The 24,453-nt window shown below is 37.5% G+C and overlaps 1 pseudogene; it reads right to left on the minus strand.

Moving 5' to 3' along the window:
* Nucleotides 1–1,022: 1,022 nt before the first annotated feature.
* Nucleotides 1,023–24,453, minus strand: part of LOC131274787 (antigen WC1.1-like) — a 31,585-nt pseudogene continuing 8,154 nt past the window's right edge.

A 24,453-nucleotide genomic window follows, 5' to 3' on the forward strand; every position in this document is an offset into this window, starting at 1 on the left:
GTCTTGAGTTTCCAGCGAGGCGTGTGGCAAACAAGGACGAGAGGTCACAGGGCATCATTGAGAGGTTCTTTTGTAAGGTGATTAGCTGTCCTTTATATGCACTGGTCACCTCAGCATAAGCAAAGCCTAAGAAACTCTCTGGCTTCTTTTCCCCTCCATGTCATCAAGCCTCATTCTTGCTCTGGATCTCTCTGCTCTGGACCTACTGGCTCTTTCAGTTTCCAAACACCCATCCTTTATCTCACCCCAGACTTTTGACTTGCTATTCCGGCTGGCCAAAAATATTCTTTCACCTTTTTTTTTTTTTTTTTACTTTAGTGATTCCTACACATCTTTAAGATTTCATTTAAGCATCCCTTCCTGACCCCATTAAGAACGTGTTCCTGCTTTACTCCTCAGGGCATTTGACACTTTTCCATCATGACACCTTTACATGTTTATTCAGTGGTCTTAGTATCAGCGTGGTTATGCATACCTTTTCGTTCGTTCTATTTCCATCTCTGTAACAGGGCCTTGCAAATAATTGGGGGTCACTGACGATTCTTAGGTTAACCACCTGACTTAGTGCTCTGAGGATCACAAAATGCATCACAGATTTGAAAGGGCAATGATTTGGGAAAGGCACAGATAAGATTTCCAGTTCTGGCACTTATTAATAAAGAGACTGAACATTGCACCAAAGGTCTCTTCACATCAGTTCTCAACTGAAAACTGATTATCATCACACCTATTTAACCAGGCTTCTGTGAGTACTAAATATTATTCTGAGTGTAAAAGACCTTGTATATATCTAATAAATGCTCCTTATAAATTAGTGCTCTCTCTTATGATGCTTCTTTGAGTAATAATCTCCAGGTAATACAATTTTGTTTCCACTACAATACAACCATAAAATGTCTTATCTTTATCCCCCAGGTATTTTAATTTAATAATGGACCTTAATATCCTTTTCTATTTTTCAGAAAATGTTGGATCTGGGCTGAAATATCTGGATAGATGCATTTGTAGGCTCAATGTGAAATTTAAACCGTACAACTAAGACATAAATTTACATTAAAAACACAGAAAGGTGGTACACACCACTCAAGTTGGACAAAAGAGTCACCTGCACAAATGACGTGAGCTGCTTCATTGGGAGAGCATGAGCTGAGGTCCCAGGCATCAGAAGCACACTGCCAGAGTGTGGGGTCACTTTTCCAACACTGGATTCCATCCACCCAGCGGGGCTGAGAAGCCGTCCTGATGCCAGCAGAAACACTGAGATCCCCGGTGTCCCCACAGCCCAGCTGTCTGCAGATCACAGCCAGCGTGGTGGGCTCCATTGGGTTTCTGCAGACACTGCCCCACGTCCCGTTGTAGAAGACCTCCAGCCACCCAGCGCAGTCGTGGTCCTCACTCACCAGCCTGAGGGCCAGGAACTCTGCCAGTGAAGACGGAGGATGAGGGACTGTGGCTGGTGCAGCGGACCTTAAACTCTGACCCTTCTGTTACTCCAGGCCATCGACCCGCTTCTCTCAGGCACTGCAAGAGAGACTGACACCGTGGAAAGGGTTCTTATATCCCTTTCTGAATACTTTTCTTAACTGGTGCATTAATTCCCTCTGCTTGTACCACCGCCAGGTATAGAGACATTGTAGCGCCTGGGTCTGACAGAGGTGAAGCAGCTCTCAGGGTCCTGCTCAATCCCCAGGAGTTGAACAGCTGTATACCAGGTGTGTAAAGGGATTGACAAGTCAGGCCTCTCCCACTTTTTTACTATGACTGAAGGGCAAGTTTTATTTTTATTGTGGAAACACTAGAAAGCCCTGTCTTGTCAGGTGAAATCTCTGGAGTTAGAAACCGTTCACAGCTGTTTAAGAAACAAGAACCTGGAGGGGAGCCCCTTGTGCTGTGGGTGATTCAGCTCCTGCTTCCCGCGGGCCTAGACCCCACCCCTTTTGAGACTGGGCTGCCTCCCCCGGATGTGGGCAAGAAGGAGGGCAGACCTGAGCAGACCACCCCCGCGTCCTCCTTGTGTCTGCAGTCGTGCCGCCCCCAGCCCCGGGAAGGACACTTCCACACGTGGGATTCCTTTCCTGTGCAGTTGAGGTGGTCCAGCCAGATGGGCCCTGTTCCCGCACCAAAGTGAGCGGAGGCGGTGGCCCTGACGGCCACCCCACAGCCCAGCTGTCTGCACACCACGTGGGCATCGCTCAGGTCCCAGCCGTCGTCACAGATGGTGCCCCAGGAGCCCTGGTGAAGGACCTCCACTCTGCCGGCACAGCGACCGCCCCGTCCGCCAGGCGGAGCTGGTTGCTCCCTGAGGGAGAGTCAGGTCAGTGGGGGCTTTTTACAGGATGGGAAGGGCTTCCTGGTCCCGGGGGACCCCTCACCTGGGCAGTTGGCAGCACTCTCCTCCAAGGTCACAAATCCCGTGGGATGAGACATGGAGTCATTGCACCAGGGCACTAGCTGGGTCTGGTTTCCTACAAAAATGTCGTGAGCAGAGGTTAGTAGGTTAGAGAACAGGAAATTGAATTAAGCTAAATATATTCAGGAAAAGGTTATGGCTCAAGTCGTTGACTCCTGCCTATGCATAGAGTTCCCTAGTTGGGTTCTAGTGCCTCCTAAAAAGAAGCTAGACAGACACAGCGGTGCAAAAAACCAGGCGATGGGGAGAAACATGATTAAAATAAATCTTTTACAAAAACCCTAAATATTATCTAGTGAATGCATCTGAAATAATAGCTGTAATGTAGGAGGGATGTTACACCTTCATAGGTAAGCTTTATGGCGAATTCTGCTTTAGAGAATGGAAAACCTGCCTACTTTAAGCAAATCATTGCACAGAGAATGACTTCAGAAAAGAACTGGTTGGCAGCACTGTGGAGCCCCCAAGACAGCAAGAAGTTTTAGAGCCCAGCTCTCAGAGAGATGAAGGTCAGAGGTGACTGCCTTCCCAGTGGAAGATTTTACCTGTTCAAAGACAATAAGGAGAACCTGAAAAGCTCAAGAGAAGATTTGCCAGACTCACAAGGCTGCCAGAGCATAAATTATAATCCAGGGTCCACCCAGCATGAGAAGCTGCATTAAACAACCAGAAAACTTCTGCTGCAGAAGGAAGAGTGACCATTCCTATAAAGATGGATGCCCAGCTTCTAATCCCATCAGTTCTCTTAAAAAAGGTGATCTGCCCCGAAATGAAAGGTCTGCAAGGAGCAAAATGAAATCCTTTCTAAAGAGTTTCTACAACTTTTCATATACAATGTCTATCAATAAAGTAAAAAAAAAAAAAATACCCAGAAACATAAAGGCAGAGGTTTGACCAAAAACCAAGCAGAAAAGGAGGTATTAGAAAGGAAGTCAAGGACATCCTGCTATTGGAGCTACTTGGAGACTCTAAATAACTTTGATTCAAATGTTCAGTGAATTATATCACATCATGAATATTTTGGCTGAAAAATGAAAACAAAGAATCAGTTGCAATTTCTAGACCTAAAATAGTCTGTAACTTGAAATTAAGAAGTAAAAGGATTAATGTAAAAGCACATTTGATTAGCAAAGATAGAAACAGTGAAATGGAAACTCAATGAGAAGAAAATACTTAGAATAAAACTCAGAAAGTCAAGGGAAATTATAAAAAAGGAGCATGAGATTTACGTTGAAAAGTTCTAACACTCAAACAGAATAAGTCCTACATATAATAAGTCACAGTTAACAGGACTAAAAGTAGAAATTGGAAAATCCACTATTGTAGTGGGATAATTTAATGCACATTTGGTTGCTTTTAAGCATATGCATAAATTTTCCATACCACATCCATTGAAAGGTGGGATCTATGCTTCCTTCCCTGAATCTGGGTCCTTGGTAAGTATCATGTAAGCAATAGAATGCAGTGAAGGTACCACTGCTTGATCCTCAAGGCTAGGTCAGAAAAGTGGTGCAGCCTCTCTTTTCAGAAAAGTGGTGCAGCCTCTCTTTGATTTATATAGAATGTTTGCTTGGGGCAAGTCTGGCTCTGTTGACAATGTCTTGCTGCAGAGGTCATTGCAGGGGCTCTGATCACAGCCCCAGCTGACAGCCAGCATCTACTGCCAGTGGGTGAGAGAGCCATCCTGGGTTTCCAGCTCCATTGAGCTTTCAGATGACTCTGGTGCCAGCTGACATCTGCCTGTAGGCTCATGAAAGATCCCAGCTGAGAACTGTCAAATCGAGTCCTTCCCAATTTCATGACACAGGATATCAAAGGAAAAGTACTTTGTCGTTCTTTTAAGTTTTGGGGGGAAATGTGGTATGCAGCAATGGTAACCAGAACATTTAGACTTACCATGTTATCCAGGAATTTGACTTGAAATGATTTACTAAAGAGAAATGAAAAAGTTTGCCTTCAAAGACTTATGCATACATGGTCATACATCTTTATTCATTACAGTCCTGTACTGGGATGCCCCCTAAACTTGCAGCACTGTCTTTGGGACATGTAGCAGGCAGTTGTTGGAAGGGCCTCAAAGAGACTATTAGCAGAAGTCCATGACGCTTATGGGAAGTGAGGAAATGTGATCAGAATCTGGAGGGAAAATAGAAGAGTGATCAGTGTTATGTAAAATAAAATAGTTGTTTAAAGTGGGTAGTTGAGATTTTTGTTACACAGTGATAGTAAGCAGAAATGCCTCTGTGTGAAGAACTGATTAAACATGCCAGCAAAAACATTCAGTTAAATATTTAGCATATTTGAACAATGTGATGTAACAAATATGCAGGCCAAAACTAGAATACACATTATTATCCAGAGCATTTAGGCTTTTTACTAAGCCTGATCATATGTTATACTGAAAATGGAGTCCAAAATTTTTGAAAGGACTGAAATTACAAAACACATGCTTTTTATGACAGTAGAGTTATTCTAGGAACAAACAAAAGAACAACTAGTAAAATCAACTATGTTGAGGCATAATACCCATGAAATAATATACACCTATATAAAGTACATTTTGAAAACTTTACAAATTTATGTACCTGTATAACCACTACCACAATCAAAATATAGAGCATTTGCATGGCCCATAAACCTTTTCAGCAAATAAATGCCCCACAACCACAGACCTAGGGAAATACTAATCTGTCTTCTCTCACAGTAGGTCAGTGTTATGCTTGCTAGGATTTAATGAAATCAGACAATATGAACTCATTTTTGTATGGCTTATTTCATGTTTCATTTACTAATTTTTTTAAAGATATATACATTTAGTTGCATTTATTGATAGTTTGTTCTCTGCTGTTGTTAAAGCGCCTTCCAGTATATGAATTTACCATAATTTGTTTAATCATTCTTCTGTTAATAAAAAATAAGTTGTTTGCAATTTTTTGCTATTGTGAAAAAAGATGCTATGAATATCCATGCCCTAATCTTTTTGTGGATGTGTGTTTTCATTTCTCTTGGGTAAATATCTAACAGTAAAATAGTTGGGTAACATGCTAAATTTTTTTTTTTCAAAGATTCACTCCATTTATTATTTATCTGCCCCTCATCATTGTTTGCTGTCTGTCTGTTCCTTGTGCACTCATCTTTCTTTTAGGTGGTACCAGAAACTGAATCTGGGGCCTCCCATGTGGGAGGGAGCTGCCCAATCGCCTGAGCTGCCTCTGCCTCCACTTCTTTTTTCTGTCTTTGTGTTTTGTTGTTGTGTCTCCTTGTTGTGTCATCTTATTGCATCATCTTTTTGTTTAAATTAAATTAAATTTTTAATTTTTTAATTCATTTCTTTCCTTCCCCCCCCCCATTGTCTGCTCTCTGTGCCCTTACACTGTGTGTTCTTCTGTGTCCACTTGCATTCTTGTCATGTGGCCCCAGAAAACTGTGTCACTTTTTTTGTCGTTGTTGCAACATCTTGCTGTGTCAGCTCTCTGTGTGCATGGCACCATCCCTGGAGGGCTACACTTTTTTTTCCACGTGGGGAGGTTCTCCTTGAGAGGCGCACTCCTTTCAGGTGGGGCTCCCCTATGTGGGGTACAACCTGCATGACATGGCACTCCCTGTGTGGCAGCACTGTGTGTGGACCAGCTCACCACATGGGTCAGGAGGCCCTGATTACCAAACCCTGGGCCTCCTATACAGTAGGTGGAAGCTCTATCAGCACCAGCCTGCCACGTCTGCTTGCTGTCCTGCCTGTCCCTTTAGGAGGCACCGAGAACAGAACCTGGGCCCTCCCATGTGATACGCAGGCACCCAAATGATTAAGCCACATCTGACTCCCCTAAATGTATGTTTAACTTAAAAAAAAATTCTTGATTTTCCAAAGTAGTTTTATCTTTTTACAGTACCAACAAAGAACTGTGGATTACAGAAATCTTAATAAGGAACACTCCAAAGCATCAGCTATGACCAGTATGGGATTAACAATTCCAACTGTGCAAGAAGATAAGGAGGTTTGCTGTCCAGTGATTGATTTGGCTAATGCTTTCCTTTTAACTGTCCCTTTAGAAAACAGCCAAAGTTAATTTACATTCATTTGGAAAGACTCTAATATCAATTTACTGTGCTCCCATGATGATATTTAATTCTGTTTATTTCTACAACTCAAACTGAGGAACACTGTACATAATAATAAGCCTATATTCTTAAAAATTGTCAAAACAAAACTCAGGAAGCATACTAATTAAAGGAGACTACATGGACAGAGCAAGTGAATACAGCACATGACCTTAATCTCCTACTGAAAAGACCATACTTGAAATTATTGGCAAACCATAAATAAGGTTTATGAGTTAGATAAGAGTCATAGAGTAACGCTAATTTCTGGAATTTGAAATTTGTAGTGTGGTTATTTAAGGGAATTCCTTGAAGTATTTTAGGGATAAAAGGATACCATACTCAAAACTGAATTTTAACTAATTCCAAAATTTTTTTTGTATATATTCAGTCAGAAAAGAATGAAAAGAAAGAGGGGGAAGGGAATGTTGCAAAATGCCAACATTTGGAAAATCTGAGTGAAGGTTAAATGAAAAAATTTATACTAATCTTGCAATTTTCATGTAAGTCTCAAATAAAGTAAAATTTTAAAAAAATTAAATAAAGATGAAGCCAGTCTGCATCTTTCTTAGGTTGCCGTCTCATAAAGAAATATTAAGAAGTATTTTATAAACCAAAATGGATGCAGGAATCGAGGAAGGAATGAAGAACATCAATAGGACAAATAGGAGGGAATTTAAAAACATCAATACGGAAGCAAATGTGGTTCAAGTGACTAAGCTCCCACCTACCACATGGGAGATCCCAGGTTTGGTTCCCAGTGCCCCCTGGAGAAGACGAGCAAGACAGCAAGTTTACACAATTGGGAGGCACAGTGGGCTGACACAACAAAGTGATGTAACAAGGAGACACAAATAGGGAGGAAAATAAGAGATATAACGTAACAGGGAGCTGAGCTGGCTCAAGTGATTGAGTGCTTCTCTCCCACAAGGGAGGTCCCTGATTTGGTTCATGGTGTATCCTGAAAAGAAAAACAAACATACAAAAAGAACACATAGCAAATGAATGCAGAGAGCAGATGGAGAGCAGAATGCATGTGCAAATGACAGGGAAAAATTAAATAAAAATAAATTTTTGAAAACAAAAACATGGATAGTAATTGTCTGGTGAGGTTTTGATAACTTATGTTTTTATGTCTGTACATAAAGGTAGTTAAAATGAAGACCAAACACTCTAAAATAAGAAAAAAATATGATAGACAATTTAATAGAGATGAAAATACACTAATAAAATGCACTTGGTTTAACAAAAAAAATGTTAATAATGAGATAAAATGGAACAAAGGAAAGATTCTTTTTTAAAAAGAGAGAAATAGGGATAGGGCTTTTTTATTCCAAATATGTCAGTAATTGTATTAAAGGTAAATGGACTAAATATACCAATTTAATTTAAAGATCAAGCAACTAAAAACAAATAAAACTCTACTTTATGCTACTTATAAAATACATGCCCTATATATTAGCATGCATAAAGATCAAATACAAAATGATGGAAAAAGAAATACCATGCAAAGAAATTTGTTTTGTCTATGTAAATATCTGACAAAGTAGACTGGATGTAAAGAAAAGTTACTAGAGATATAGAAGAATATTTCATGACTATAACTGACCAATTGTACAAGAAGGAAAACAATTCTAAATTTGCATATTACTAAAACAAACCTTGAAATGAATGAACAAAATTGAAAAAATACAAAAGAGAAATAGACAATTATATATACAAATTTTAACACAGCTGTCAATAATTGGTGGAAAGTAAAACAGACAAAAGTGAGAATATATAGGGATGGTTTGAATAATATGATTACTAAATTTTATATATATTTATATATATATATATATATATATATATATAAACCTGAAGCCAAGATATATGGAAAATGCATTTTTACAGGAATATCTTTTTACAAAAGATACCATATGTTGGCCCATAAACTAATCCCCAAGAATTTCAAAGGGATGAAATCATAATAGTTTCTCTGCTTACAGTGGAACTAAGTTAAAAATTAATTTTAAAACATGGATTAGCAAATTTTTAATTATTTGGAAATTAAGAAATAGTTATAAATAAACAATGGAAATTAGAATAACTTTTTATGTAAATAATAATAAATAGTGATAAATGTATAAGAAATCAAAGCCTATGGACTCAAATCACTCAAGTCTATATTAGAGTCAAATTTATAGCCTTAATGAATGTATTTTTTTAAAAAAAGAAAGTCTGAAAATCATTGATATAAATATTCACATCTGAAAGGTAAAAGAACATCAAAGTCAACAGAGAGAAAGCAGAAAACATAAAATAAAGATAATCACAGAAATCAATAAAATACAGAGCAAATAAAGAGCTAAAATCAATTAAAACAGTTTTTTTTCCAGAAATTGGTCATCTTTGTATGATTGATCATGGGAGAATAAAGATAAAGCAGAGAGCCCAACAACAGTATAGGGAAAAAAAAGGGTACATTACTACTGAACCTACACACATCAAAAAGATAAAGAGAATATATTATTAACAATTTTTTGCCAATACTTTTCAATAATTAGCTGAAATGGACAATTTCCTTGAAAAATGCTGCCAACAAAAATGACCAGAGACTACAGAAAATCTGAATAATCCTGAATTTATTAAATGCTGCCTTTGATTAAAACTTTTCAACAACAAAATGAAACAAATAAACAAACAGCAAACAATTTCTAGGTTTCACAGTAGTTAATAGTAATGAATCAAATTAAAGCTTCCTGAATTTTATAACTATATAGTTCTATACATGAATGTCCTTATATTTATGAAACACGTGTGGAAGTACCAAAGAAAAGGGGCATGCCTGAGTATCTCTCAAATTGGTGAGGGAAAAAATTACCTGTAATTTTTAAATATGACAAAATGTTAAACTGTGACTCTGGATGAAGAGAATAAAGAATGTGTTTATGTGGTTTTTGCAAATTTTCTGTAAGTTAGTGATTATTTAAAAATAAAAAGTTAAACAGTACAGAGAAATAAAAATAATTAACACCAAACCCTTCCAGAGAAGTAAATGAAGAGGGAAATTTTTCCACTTCTTTTAAAAGAATATCAAAATCATGATCTCAAAGGAGAGAAATTACAGACCAACTTTTCTAATGCATAGATGAAGAATTCATGAAGAAAATATTAACAAAAGGAATCCAGGTTGTATATAAATTAATATACCACCAAAAACTGTGGCTTGTCCCAGAAAAGCAAGTTTACCATAACATTCGAATATCAAATCTGCAAAACACACCATATTAAAAAAATTAAGAAAAAAATCATATATCCAACTCATTAGATGTGTATAAGGCATTTGATAAGATATGCATAAGAACACCTATGCATAATAAAATCACTTACTATGAAATAAAAGGGATCTTCTTAAGTCCAACAAAGACCACGTACAGAAACTCTGGGAGAAATATGAAACTTAATGATAGAATACTAAAAGATTGTGGCCTATGGTGAAGAAGATGATAATGATATCTGCTATCGCCAGTTTTATTTGAAATTTAAACAAAGATCAATATCAGTTCAACAAGGCAAGAAGAAGAAATTAAAAGTAAAGGAATTGAAAAGGAAGAGCCACGATCACCATGGTATGCCCCACTTTTGATGGTGGCTTTGGCACACACTGCGCTTTTTGGGGAATTCCACTCAAGGGGCCACCCAAGTACCACTTAGCCCTCACCTGTCTCTTACCTGAGCAGATCACAGAGGCTGTGTTTCCATGGGTACAGTCAGGGATGCCGAGGGCAGTCACAGGGCATTGTCACAAAAAGGACTCAGCCCCTGAGCAGTGAAATCGGTGTTTCCAGACCCCATTATCTCTTTCCAAAAAGTATGCTCCTTCTAGAGTAGAGCTGGCGACTCCATAGCCAAGATGTTGGCAAACTACATTGGCATTGGCCATGTTCCAGTGGGAGGCAGAGTGCTCTCCAGCGTCCAGAAATATTCATCTCCACTTGTCCCTCACACTGAGAGCTGCCATTTTTCATGAGCTGCACTTCTGTGTACTCTGGCAGGAGAAGAGAGGGTTTTAGTAAAACCTCTTGGTTTTCTTACCCCTATAAGGTATGGGAACAGGTCAATGTCATGATGTGAGTCTCACCCAAACAGACAATGTGAACTGCCCCCTGTGGTGACAAGTGTCTCCAGGGCAGGGTACTTTGGGGCAGAACCGGAGCTCCTGCTCCTGCCCCTTACATCAGAATCCTTCAGCCCAGACCTGACCTTCAGCCTCTTGGAAGGGCACGTCCCTCACTACAGACACAGCCTTGCCACACTGCAACTCTGCACAGATGATCTGGGCAGTGGACAACGTGAAGTTCCTGTCAGACACTGGAGTCCAGTCTCCTTCAGAATGCACTTCCACTCGCCCTGAGCAGGGTCCATCCCCTCCAGCCAGACGCACAAATCCTAAGGGAGAAAAAACAAACCCAGCGAGTGGTCATCATCCTGGCTTGGCATTTGGAAGTGACATCTTGCAAGCAGTAGTGCCAAAGTCTCCACTCCCACCCAGGGATGGAACACAGGGAGAGGATTCAACAGTTGGTATCTGAATACATCATCCATGAGTGAGTTTCTGAAGACAGATCCAGGAGGGATTTTCAGGGTCAGTTCAGAACTACTGAATTCTAGGAACATATACTTTGGAGTCAGCTGAAAAAGGGACTTCCTCATCTGCGGTCTGATACTCAGTCAATGCTCTGAGAACATTCATTTTATGAATTTTACTATAATCACTTCCCTCTTAGGTTATAAAAGAGTTAAGAACCCATTGGCCCAGCCCAAGAGTAGAACAGTGAAGCCAAGAACTGCACTGGGCAATTTATCTTTTTCTCAGAAATCCTTCCAATTTTCATCAAGGAAGATGATGCTGAAGTCCCTTGGGAGGGTTCTATATTTTACTGAAGGTTAGGACATTATCTCAGAATTTAGCAAGGAGGTAGCGCTATTCAATCTGATTGAACCATTGGACCAGTATTTTTGAAAGCTGGAAATATGCCATTTACTAGTGAAAATGCATGGGTTATCTAATGAAGACAATCAGGAATTTTAGTGCTGAAAGAAATTGCAAAGTAGGTGGGCATTCAAACTTGGGTCAAAAGTATGAAGAGAAGTTCCAACTCAGAAGTAAAAAAATAACCACACAAACAAACAAACAAAATAGGACATGGAGTATAAGAGGCTAGAGAACTATCAGGAAGAGAGACAAGGTTAGAAGGCCATCTTCCTGGAGGTGGAATTTTGACGAACTTTCTCTATCATCTAATCCTTCAATGACTGATGAGTGGGAAAAGTGTAGAAAGACAGATGGCTCAAGAAAAGAAATACATTCATTATAAGTAGTCCACTTCTAAGGTTTCACATTTTGTTTTTTTGGATACTTTTTGATAATGAAATATTCCAAAAATTTCTTAGGTTACTAATATGAAAAAGAATTTGTATATAGGTGAGTCTGGATGTTCACAAAGCTCAGAGAATTATAGGAATGGAAGAAGGGGCCAGTGATACTAGCAATTTTTTTGAACCTCTGGGATTTGTCAGTGGATCTGGGTGAGGTTCTCACGAGGAGTTTACAAATGCTTGCTTTGAACCAGCCAACTAGATGGTGAAATGAGAGGCTTGTCATAGTAAAAATGCATGGCTAGCTTCCTGTTGTACTGTGAATACCAAAAACATCAGTGCTGCCATCACCAGCATCAAGACAAAGCACAGCATCCAGTTTGTGGATTGGTGTCCCACTGGCTTCAAGGCTGTCATTACCAGACCCCACTGTAGTACCTGGTGGAGAACTGACCAAGGGCCAGTGAGCTGTGTGCATGCTGAGCAACACCACAGCCATTGCCCAGGCCTGGGCTTGCCCGGACCAAAGTTTAACCTGATGTTTGCCAGCATACCTTTGTTCACTGGTATGTGGGTGCAGGGATGGAGGAAGGAGAGTTTTCTGAGGTCAGTGAGGACATGGCTGCCCTTGAGAAGGGTTATGAGGAGGTTGGTGTGGATTCTGTTGAAGGAGAGGGTGGGGGAGAAGGAGAGGAACATTAGTACCCATTTCTCTCAGTCCTACAGCACATCACATCCCCAGCAGTTCAGCTTCTATGTTAGCTGACAGGCATTTAGGCTCTCTGGTTAGATTGTCTTCACTCCAAGTTTGACCATGTCTTATTTTTTCATGAGCACCTGTAAAGTTTTCCATCATGTCTCAAAGTAAAGGCTTTAAGAAAAACAAAGCAAACGAAAACAACAACAACATAACCTTACAACTTAGCAACTAATCAGTTAAATGTTAAAATCTACCCATTGAGTGCTCAATGAGGACAAGAATTAGGTTTATCTTTTCCACTATTTTATCTCCAGCAACTAGTTCAGTTTCTGTATCACAATATCAACCAATTTAATTATTGTTAATGAATGAAAAAAAACTTCGATATTACCCAAACATCACAATTTATATTTATTTCCCGTTTAGATATGAGAAAAAGGCCCCTAAATACTGTAAGAGTGAGTTGAAAACAACTCTTTGGTCCAACTATCTGTTTTTTTCTTTTCATTTTTTTCAATGGTACATATCCACCTCTCAGGAATACTGGTGGCATAGCTTGATTCAGATTGAATAGAACTACCTCTTTGCTATGTTCTGAGATAATGCTCTAATTTCCAGTATAATATTGAACCTAGCAAGGGATTTGTGCATCATCTTCCTTAAGGAAAATTGGGAGCATTTTTGAGAAAGATATAGCTCAACCAATGCAGTTCTACTCTTGGCACGCTCCAATGGGCCCTAAAACCTCCTGTAGCCTGATATTCACACAGTGAATGTTCTCAGAGTATCTGACTTGGAATCAGGCATGGTACTAGACAAAGTTCATGAAGTGACTCCAGTAGCAGTATCATTGTCAACTTCACAACCCACTCACTTATCTAAAAATCATTTATTGAGCATTATGAGATATGAATTATTATGGGCTCATGACATAATATATATCCAAGAGCTTGATAAAATATTTTTGGAAAAATGTGTGATTCAAAAATCTGAACCAATGAAGAACTCTACACAGAGGTGATCACAATCAGTTATTCTCAGGGATTAAAGAACAGTGTTACAAATAATGAAATGCAAGTAGTACACACTCTGGGTGGGATTCAGGTTCGGTCAAACATTATTTTCACAAACCAAGATTATCTAATCAAAATCTGAATTTCTGTGGAACTAGGTGTTACTTGTATTCTAAAGCTTTAAAAATCTTATTAGTTTTTAACTGAAAAAAGCACATCTTTTTTTTTTTATAATATGGCAATAGTTTATAGGTATCTAGAGAAAAGTTATTCTCTTTCCCTTTCTCAGATGCTCAAGGTAAATAATGCCTCCACTTTACTGTGTAAACCTTCCTTATAATTTTCTTTCTGTATGCAAGAATAGATTATTACATGTATTACTCTTTCTTCATAATTTGCAAAAGGAAAAATCCAGTAGTTTGAATGTTGTGTCAGTCCATCTAACCCTCTACTATATGGATATGAAATCATCAATTATTTGTTGGGGTAGTCTTCCTCTTGAATCCTGTAAATCACTCTGTGCATGGAATACGAATGGAATACGTCAGGTCTTGAGCATGATTTGAAAGGCCCGAAGTCGTCAGCACATACCTGGGATGAGCATGTACTGTGGTCTCTGAAACAATGTGTCTTCTACCTCTCAGGTGTAAATAGTTCCTGCTCTAAGTTTTGAGACATAATGCAAAGCAACTCACTGTCTGAGGCTTTTGTTGAGGCATAAAACATTAATTCTAAAATGCAGAATATATTAATTAGGACTCTCTCATTTGCAAATGACAGAAACCCTTTTCAATGAGGTTTGCTAATAAAGCTGGCATGGCTGATGGAAAAGCTGGGCTCCTAAAGGAAAGCTTGAGGAATGAAAACCAAATGCTTCCCTCCCTGCATTCCTTTCTAATCCCCTGCTTCTCTTCATTCATCTCTGGTCTTTAGAAAAGCCATCTTCTCGCAGCTGAGACTGCAGACACTGGCATTCCTTAGTCTTCTACCTGCTCACACTGATCCAGAAGAGAGTGAATTCTGGGTCAGGACTTCTATTGGTCCTGTCTGTGTTATGGACCCTCCCCTGTGAACACACAGGAGGCAGGTGGAGGAAGTAGGAGAAAGGCTTGTGAAGGCAATATTGAGACCTCAATTTAATGGCATTTTGTTCTAAATCCAAACATCTTTTCAGAGTGTGCCATGTTCTGCTAACTTTGGTAGATGTTTTGGGAATGTAAATTACAATAAAACACATTTCTTATCTTTTCTTCTAGTGGGAGAGACAAAAAGTAGACAGTTTAAAGCCTTGTGAATTATTTTTGAGAGCGCTAGATATCATAAATACAGGAAAACTGCTCCCTCTGAAAACTGTTTTTTGATATGAATCAATTCTGTAAGGCAAGTTGAAAGTTGCAGCTTGGTAGATCCTTGTCTGATCTGTCACTGATATAGTTACCCTATGTTCTAAGGCAAGTTACTTAATCAAATTTCCTCATCATTCAGAACTCCTCCTTATTTCTCCTTCGAGTCTTACCACTTGGTCTTCTCTGTCCCTACAATCAGCCTCACAGAATTCACACGGCATTCTCCACTCCATACCTGGTCCTCTGTACTGCTCAGAGAATACTTTATGTGCCATTTGTTAACTCCCACTCCCCTTTTCTCCCCATCTCCAACTACTCTAAGCCTCTTCCACACTCTTCAAAAGTTCTATTTGTCCTCTTAACTCCTTCATATCAATTAAACTTCCAAATGTCCTTCTCTTACTTTATTGAAATCATCAAGTATATACACTATAATCCGCTACCATATAACACACTCACTAATATTTTATTGTATCAATCAAATACTTTCCAGTTCATGCCTGAGGTTCTCTCCAAAGTTTGAGTTTATATGGGTGGTGTTTTCAAAGAAAAAAGAGAGAAAGAATATTTTCTGGTAAAAGTGGGAGAAAGAGAACCCTACAATTTTATCCAGAACCCTCTGGTCCTTCCACCCCAGGAGCTATGAATACTTAATGTATGAAACTGCAAAGGAGAGTTGCAATTTGACACAAATCTCAAAATATCTCTCTGATTGTTTAACAGTATTCCTTTGGTTCTCTATTAACTCAGTGCAAAGCTGTGTCTCACTGTATATATAGGAACACTCAATTCAGAAACATCTGGTCCTCAGAAGTGAGAGGGAAGTACATCATTCTTGACCCTCCCTCTGAGAGTCTCATGTTGCAAACGGAGTGTGTGTGATGTTTTGTGAATGTGCACTCTTACACAGCAAATTATAAAAAACAAAATCATGAAGATTGATTTTAATTGAGGCGATACCAGAATAAAATTTTAGACCAGCATTTAAGACTTGCAAGAGGGAAGTAAAGTGGACCATCACTTGCTTTAAGCAGAGTTCAGACACCAGTTTCTAAAAGTTCCAGGCCGGCCCCTGGAACTTCCCACTGTCCAACCTAGTGGTCAATGCACTGACCACACCTGAGCAGATGACTCCTGCGTCGTTCAAGTGTTTGCAGTTATATGGCCTCCATCTCGCAGAAGGGCAGTTCCACACGTGGGACATGTTGAGCAACCAGAAGTATCCTGATCCCGCCCCAAAGCGAGCGGAGACCGTGGCCGCTCCACAGCCCAGCTGTCTGCACACCACGTGGGCATCGTTCAGGGTCCAGCCGTCGTCACAGATGGTGCCCCAGGAGCCCTGGTGAAGGACCTCCACTCTGCCGGCACAGCGACCGCCCCCGTCCGCCAGGCGGAGCTGTCTGCTCCCTGAGGGAGAGAGTCAGGTCAGTGGGGGCGTTTACAGGATGGTAGGAGTTTTAGCAACCTGTGTAACAGATGAGCTGAGCGGCTGATAGCGCTCTTTTCAGTGGCCACAGAGCCCGCGGGATTAGACACCGAGTCATTGAACCAGGGCACTACCTGGGTCTGGTTTCTGGCAGAAACATCATGAGCAGAGATTAGTAAGGTTAGAGAACAGAAAGTAGAATTCAACTAAGTATTAGTAATAAACTGTTGAAGGAGGCTGAGAAGAAAACTGTAACGCCGGAGTGGTATTTTTAACTTCAGGGGTACCTTCTTTACAGAGAGTTCTTCTTCTGACGATGGCAAACTTGCCTGTTTCAAACAAAACATTGCCCAGAGAATGACTACCTACAAGCTGGAATATATGAATACTGGTTGGCAGCATTGAGAGCTCCCAAGGCTGCAAGAATTTTTGGAGTCAAACTCTCAAAAGTAAAGGGCAGAAACGGAGCCCTTCTCCCCCTGAACCGTTTGCCAATTCAAAGCTGAGAAATTCAAAAGCTCAACAGAGGTTTTGCCAGACTCACTGGTTTGGGAAGATCCAAAATTGTAATTCAAGTTGTGGTAGGAGGAGGGATGCTGTTAAATAACCAGGAAACTTGTACCAAAAGAGGAAGAGTGCCATTCCTCTTAATGATGGAGGCCCAGCTTCTGATCCCTTCAGTTACTTTAAATAAGGTCATCAGCCCCTAAATCAGGAGCATGGAAGAAACAGAAGAAAATCCTTTCTGAAGGAGTTATACAATTTTTCATCTATAATGCATATCAATCAAAAATACTCATACATAGAATAGGAAAGATTATTTGACCAAAAACCAAAAGGAAAAGAGACACAATATAAAGCAACTCACAGGGTGGGCATCTTGCCATTGGAGTTATTTGACAGCGACTTAAAACCATGATTAAAATATTCAAGGAGTTAAATGTCAGGATGTGTAATTTTTGCAGAGGAATGAAAGCAAAACAGCTATCATGACCTTAAAATGTCAATAACTGAAATTAAGAAATCAAAGGGCGAGTGCAATAATACATTGGATTAGTGCAAGATATATTTAGTAAAATAGAATATTGATCACAAGTAAATACTGGGAATAAAGCAGAGAAAGACAAAGTTTGGAAAATATGAAAAGAGGCAAAAGAGACGTGAAAAATGAATAATTGGGGAGGCTAGTATCTTTGAAGGGAAGGCAATTAATTAAACTGAAAATGATCTAGTGAGTAGTGTGAGATGGAAACTGCTACCTAGGTCTTGTAAGTTAGCCTTCTGATTTGTAAAGTTTTGCATAGGTTCTGGGAAGAATATACTGGAAATGTCAGAATATCCTCTCTGAGCCCTTGAAATTTATTTCTATGAATGAGCAGGGCCAGGTAGTTCAAAGAGTCACTCTAGTGGGCCAGTAACTGGATTGATTTCTTACAAAATCCACCTACTCCCTGCCATTGCTCTGGGGTTGGATGGATTAGAACAAAAAGAATGGTTAGGATCTGGTGTGAGGTCATAAGAAGCCCAGGTAACAGCCATCAATCCAGGGTCAATCAGAATTGTTTTTGGTATGATCATTCAGAGCTCAAAAAGTTATCATGAGACAAGCCATGGCTTGCCTCAGAGTGCTTCACTTTCGATTCTAGGCTTTAGATTCTAAAGTAACTGGTATAGTCCCTCATTCTCTTGGTGCTGAGACCCCAAAGCTCTCCAGACTCTCAACTGGAAGCCCAGATAGTTCAAGATCTAACGGTGAAGAATTGGTGAAAAGAACAGAGCATTAAAGACATTTGGGACATACTCAAAAAGTGTAACATGCAGCATTGAAGTCCTAGAAAAAAGGAGAGAGAGAGCAGAACAGGATGGGAGATGGGGAGGAGAGGAAGAGTGAAAGTGCCCTAGAAATAATATTTGAAGGGAAAATGGATGAACATTATCTCAGAGAACCCTAGAGATATGAAGTCACCCATAACTAGGCACATCATAGTAAAGCTTCTGAAAAATCAAAGGAAAATATGAAAATATGGAATAATAAAATTATTTACTCCAAAAGAGAGAAAAAGGAAAGCAGATGGGTCAATTAAGAGGAAATGATAGGGAGAGGTTCTGAAGGGAGGGTGTGGGAAGAATAGGTGGAAGATAGGGTAAGTATAGGGCATTGGAATTGTGCTGCTTGATTTTGCAATGACAGATACAGGCCATTATACATTTTGTCAAAACCTGTAAAATTATATGTTACAAAGTGTAAACCATAATGTAAACTATAAATCCTGGTTAGTAGCAATGTTTCAATATTTGTTCATCAATTGTAACATAGGTATCACACTCATGTAATATATTATTAATAGGGGAAAATGTGAGAGACAAAAGGGTGAGGTATATGCGAATCCCTTATAGTTTGATTTAACTTTTCTGTAACCTAAAATTTCTTTACAAGTAAAGTGAAAAAAAAACCCAAAATACAAAAAACAAGGCAAATGTTAGATAGTATCCCAAGGATATCAGTAATCGTATTTGATGTATATGAATTAGATACTCCAAATAAAAACTAATCTAGATAAAAGAACAGAATTCAACCATATGTTGCTTGCAAGGTACTCATGTTATATATGAGGGCAAAGAAAGATTGAAAGTAAAATGATGGAAAAAATATATACCTATCATGCAAACCCTAACTAAAAGAAAACTGGTGTTACAAGTGTGTGTAAAGCATGTTGTATTATTCCGAAGCATAAGAAAGAATATAGTAGATGTAAAACAACATAAGGTAGTGTGTAAAGCATGTCGTATTATTTCGAAGTATAAGAAAGAATATAGTAGATATAAAACAACATAAACAACAAATTAACATATTTAACATATTTAGAGCACTGAATCCAACAGTGAAAGGATTCACATGATTCTGAAAAGCACATTGAACACTTAGAAAAATTAAACATATGATGGGCCCAGACTTTCAGATAATTGATTTCAAGCAAGGTAATTCCTCTAACCACTGTGGAATTAAATTAGTGATTAAATAGAAAATATAGCTAGATTCTTAAATGTTGGGAAATTAAGCATCATTTTTCCAAAAAAAATACCTGGGTAAAGGAAGAAGCTTCTTAAAATTAGAAACTGTGCATAAAGATAATGAAGATTTATTACAACTAAACTTCTCTAATGTAGCTAAAGTGGTGACTAAGGGAAAATTTATAGCCTAGAATGTATGGGTTAGAAAAGAAGACTGAAAATGAAAAATATATAAGCTTCCATATATGAAATTAGAAGATGAGCAAACAAAACTGAAAGGAAGTAAAAACCTAGAATTAAAAGGTAAGAACAGAAGTTAATGAAATTGAAAACAAACAGGATGGAAAAAATAACGAAAAATCCCTCAAAATTTGGTTTTAAAACATTAACAAAATTGATAAATATCAAGCAAGACTAATGAAGAATAATCAAGAATAAACCAAATTATCTATACCAGGATAGTATATTTGGAGTTGTACAACCATCACCACAATCAATTTTAGAACTTTTTCATCACCACAAAAAGAAGCTCCATTATGCTCAAACTTCTCATCCTTACCTAATCTTAGACAATGCTAATCTACTTTATGTCTATATATTTGTCAACTCTGGACTTTTCATATAAAGAGAATCATACAATATGTGGTCTATTGTGACTAGCTTCTTTAACTCAGTACGTTTTCAAATTGCATGCCATGTATCAGTACTTCATTCTGTTGTATCACCACATAATATTCCATTATATTTCCCATTCATGTGTTGATGGATATTTGTGTTGTTTCCACTTTTTTGACTATTTGAATAATCTACCATGAATATCTGTATACAAGTTTCTATGTGGACACGCGTTTTCATTTCTCTTGGGCATGGAATTGCTGGGTCATATAACTCTGTGTTTACCAATGTGAGTAACTGCCAGGTGTTTTCCAAATTGGTTGCACCATTTTGCATTCCCACCAGCAATGTATAAGGGTCCCAAATCTCTGCATCCTGACCAGTACTTGTCATTATCTGTTTATTTTTTTATAGCTATATTGGCAGGTGTGAAATGTAACCTCATTTCAGTTTTGATTTGCATTTCTCTAATGGTTAATGATTTTGATCATCTTTTCATAGAGTTATTGACCATTTGTAAATCTTTTTGAGAAATGTCTATACATATCCTTTGACTATTTTTTACTTGGGTTATATATTTTTTATGAACTTGTAAGAGTTCATTATATATTTTAAATACCAATCCCTCTTCAGATATGTGGTTTGCAAACATCTTTTCACATCCTGTAGGTTGTCTGTTCACTTTCTTGATATTGTCATTTGAAGCATAACATTTTTAATTTTGCTGAAGCTCAATTTATCCATTTTTTCCTTGGTTGCTTGTGTCTTATTTAAGAAGATTTTGCCCAACTTAAGAACATTAAGATGTATCCTGTGCTTTCTTGTAAGAATTTTATATTTTTAGCTCTTACATTTAGGTCTTTGATCCATTTTGAGTAAATTTTTATTTATGGTGTTAAGTAGGGATCCACTTTTATTCTTTTGGATGTGGATATCCAGTTGTTCCCCCACTATTTGTTAAAAGACTATTTCCATAGAATTGTTTTGGCACCCTTGACAAAAATCAGTTGAATACATGTGAAGGTTTATTTTAGGACTCTCAATTCTATAGATCCTTTGATATCTCTGTCTGCCCTCGTGCCATTATCACCCTGTCTAGTTATAGCTTTGTAGAAAGGTTTGAAACCTGAAGTGTGAATCTTCCAACTTTGCTCTGTTCCAAGATTATTTGGGCTATTTCCATGTGAATTTTAGAATCACCTGGTCAATTTCTGCAAAGAAGCTAGTTTGGATTTTCTTTTCTTTTTTCCCCTCCCCTCCCCACACACTGCCCTGCTGTTTTTGCTGTCTGTGTCCATTTGCTGTGTAATCTTCTGTATTTATTTCTCTTTTTGTCTTCTCTTCTCATCTTTCTTATCTAGGATTCAGATGGATTCGGTTCTGGGATCTCTGATGTGGAGAGAGTTTCCCTGTCAATTGTGCCACTTCAATTCCTGGTTTCGACTGTGCTTCACTTTGACTCTCTCTTTTCTCTCTGGCTTACCACATGGGCACTCACGTGGGCACTTGGCTCACTGTGTGGCACTCGGCTTGCCACCTGGGCTCTGACGTGAGTACTTGGCTCACTGCATGGGCAGTTAGCTCACCACATGAGCATTCAGCTTGCCAGTTTTGCTGCACAGTTATGTCTTTTCTTCTTTTTATCAGGAGGACCCAGGGATTGAACACGGGTCCTGCCATATGGTAGGCAGAGACCCCATCTTCTGAGCCACATCCACTTTTCTAGCTAGGATTTGATAGAGATTGCCCTGTATTTGTCTCAATTTAGGAAGCATTGTCATTTTAACAGTAATAAATCTCCTGATCCATGAACATGTGATGTCTTTTCATCTATTTAAATCTTCTTTAATTTCATTCAAAAATATTTTGTAGTTTTCAGAGTATAAATTTTGCACTACTTTTGCAACAATTATTCCTAAATTCTGTATTGATTTTGATGCTATTGTAAATGGAATTGTCTCTTTGATTTCATTTTTGGATTATTCATTGTAAGAGAATGGAAATACAACTGATTTTGTCTATTTTGTTTCTTACAGTCTGCAACCTTGTGTAAATCATTTTTTAGCTGTAATAATGTTTTTGGTGTGGATTCCTTAGGAATCTGCAAATAGAAGTAGTTTTACTTTTTTCTAATTTGCATACCATTTATTTAATTTTTCTAGACTAATTGGCAAGATGAGAACCTCCATCACAATTTTAAATATTAGTGATCAGAGTAGACACTCTTGTCTTGTTCCTAATCTTAGAGGGAAAGCTACCCAGTCTTTCACTATTAAGTATGATGTTAGCTGTGGGATTTTTGTAGATGTGCTTTATCAGGTTGAAGAAGTTCTCTTCTATTCTTATTTTGTTGAGAGTTTTTTTTTTTATGTTGAATTTTGTCTAATGGTTTTTCTGCATTTATTGAGATGAAGTTTTTTTTTTGGTATTTTGTCATATCTATATGTTGTATTACATCAATTGATTTTCAGATGTTAAATTAGCATTGCAGCAATCTTATTTGCCATGGCATAAAACCTTTTTATAACTTTCTGGATTTGATTAGCTTTTTTTAACTGAGGATTTTTGCATCTAAGTTCACAAAAGATATTGGTATATAGTTTTCCTTCTTTATGATGACATTTTCTGGCTTTGGAATCATGGTATTACTGACCTCAGAGAATGAGTTGGGAAGGGTTCCCTCCTCTTCTAGTTTTTGATAGAGTTGTTGGAAAAAATGGCATTAATTCTACTTTAAATGCTTGTTATAATGTACTAATGAATCTATCGTGGCTTGAGTTTTTTCATGTAGAAGGATTTTGACTATTAACTCAATCTTCTTTACTTGTTATAGAGCTATTCAGATTTTCTATTTCTTAGTTAGTTTTGGTAATTTGTGTCTTTCTAGGAATTGGCCCATTTCATCTAAATTTATCAGTTTATTGACATATGATCATTCACAGTTTTTCTTTACAGTTCTTATTTCTGTAAGATTCACAGTAATGTACCTGCTTTCATTTCTGATTTTCATACTTTGAGTATCTTTCTTTCTTGGCCAATCTAGCCAAAGATTGTCAATTTTCTTGATCTCATTAAAGAAAGAACTATGGCTTTATTAATTTTTTCTATCATTTTTCTATTTTTTCATTAATTTCTGTCTAATCTTTATTATTTCCTTCATTTTGCTTCCTTTAAATTTCCTTTGGTCTTCTTCAAATGTCTTTTAATGGAATGTTAAGTGATTGATTTGAGATCATTCTTTTTTTAATGTCAGCAATTACAGCCATAAATTTTTCTCTAAGTACTGTTTTAGCTTCATACCATACATTATGGTATATTGTATATTCATTTTCCTAAATCTCAAAATATTTCCTAATTTCCCTTGTGACTTCTTCTTTTATCATTCACTACTAAGTAGTATGTTGTTTAACTTCCACATATTTGTGAATTTCCCAAAATTCTTTCTAATTTTATTCTGTTTTGCTAGGATAACAAATTTTGCATAATTTAAATTCTTTAAACTTATTGAAGCTTGTTTTATGGCCTAACATATAGCCTATCCTGGACAATGTTTCATGTATTCTTACAAAAAATGTTTATTTTGCTGGTGTTGGATGGAGTATTATAAAGATTTCTGTTATGCCCATTTAGGTTATAGTGTTTTTCAAGTCTTCTATTTTCTTGTTGATCTTCTGCTTAGTTGTTCTATTACTAAAAATGGGTAAAGTAGTCCCAGCTAGTGTTTTTGAATTGACTATTTTTTTCCTTTATTTGCGTTAATTTTTGCTTCATGTACTTTTTTTTTTTGTGGTTAGGTGTATATATATATGCATGATAGTTATACCTCCCTGATGTATTTTCTCAGTTATTATTAAGAAAAGTCCCTCTTATCTGTAGTAAAAGTTTTAATTTTAATGTCCATTTTGTCTAGTATTACAATAACCACTTCAGTTTTTTTATGGTTGTTGTTTGCATGGCACATCTTTTTCTATCCTTTTACTTTCAGCCTGTTTGTATCTTGAATTTAAAGTGCATCTCTTGAAGATAGCATATATTTTGGTCTTGTTTTTTTTTAAGAGTCTTACAATCTCTGCACTTGTATTAGGTTGTTTAATCCATTCACATTTAATAGTTATTGATAAAAATGGGTTTATATTTTCAATATTATATTTTGTTGTCTATAGGTCATGAATGTTTTCTTCTTCTGTGCCTACTTCACTGCCTTTTTTTGCATTAAGTGAAAAATTTCTTGTGTAACACTTTAAATCCGTTTAAAGATTTTTTTCACTATATTTTTTGAGTTATTTTCTTAGTGATGACTCTAGGACTTACAATATACTCTTTGACTTAGACTATAATGTAGACTTATACTAATTTAATTCCAGTGAGGTATAGAAATATTTTTTTATAATTATTTTCTCCTTTTGATGTTATTATACATATTATATTTATATATGTTACAAACCCTACTATACCTTGTTATATTTAACTTT

This window comes from Dasypus novemcinctus, chromosome 20 (genome assembly GCF_030445035.2).
Source record: "Dasypus novemcinctus isolate mDasNov1 chromosome 20, mDasNov1.1.hap2, whole genome shotgun sequence".
In the NCBI taxonomy this organism is placed as follows: Eukaryota; Metazoa; Chordata; class Mammalia; order Cingulata; family Dasypodidae; genus Dasypus; species Dasypus novemcinctus.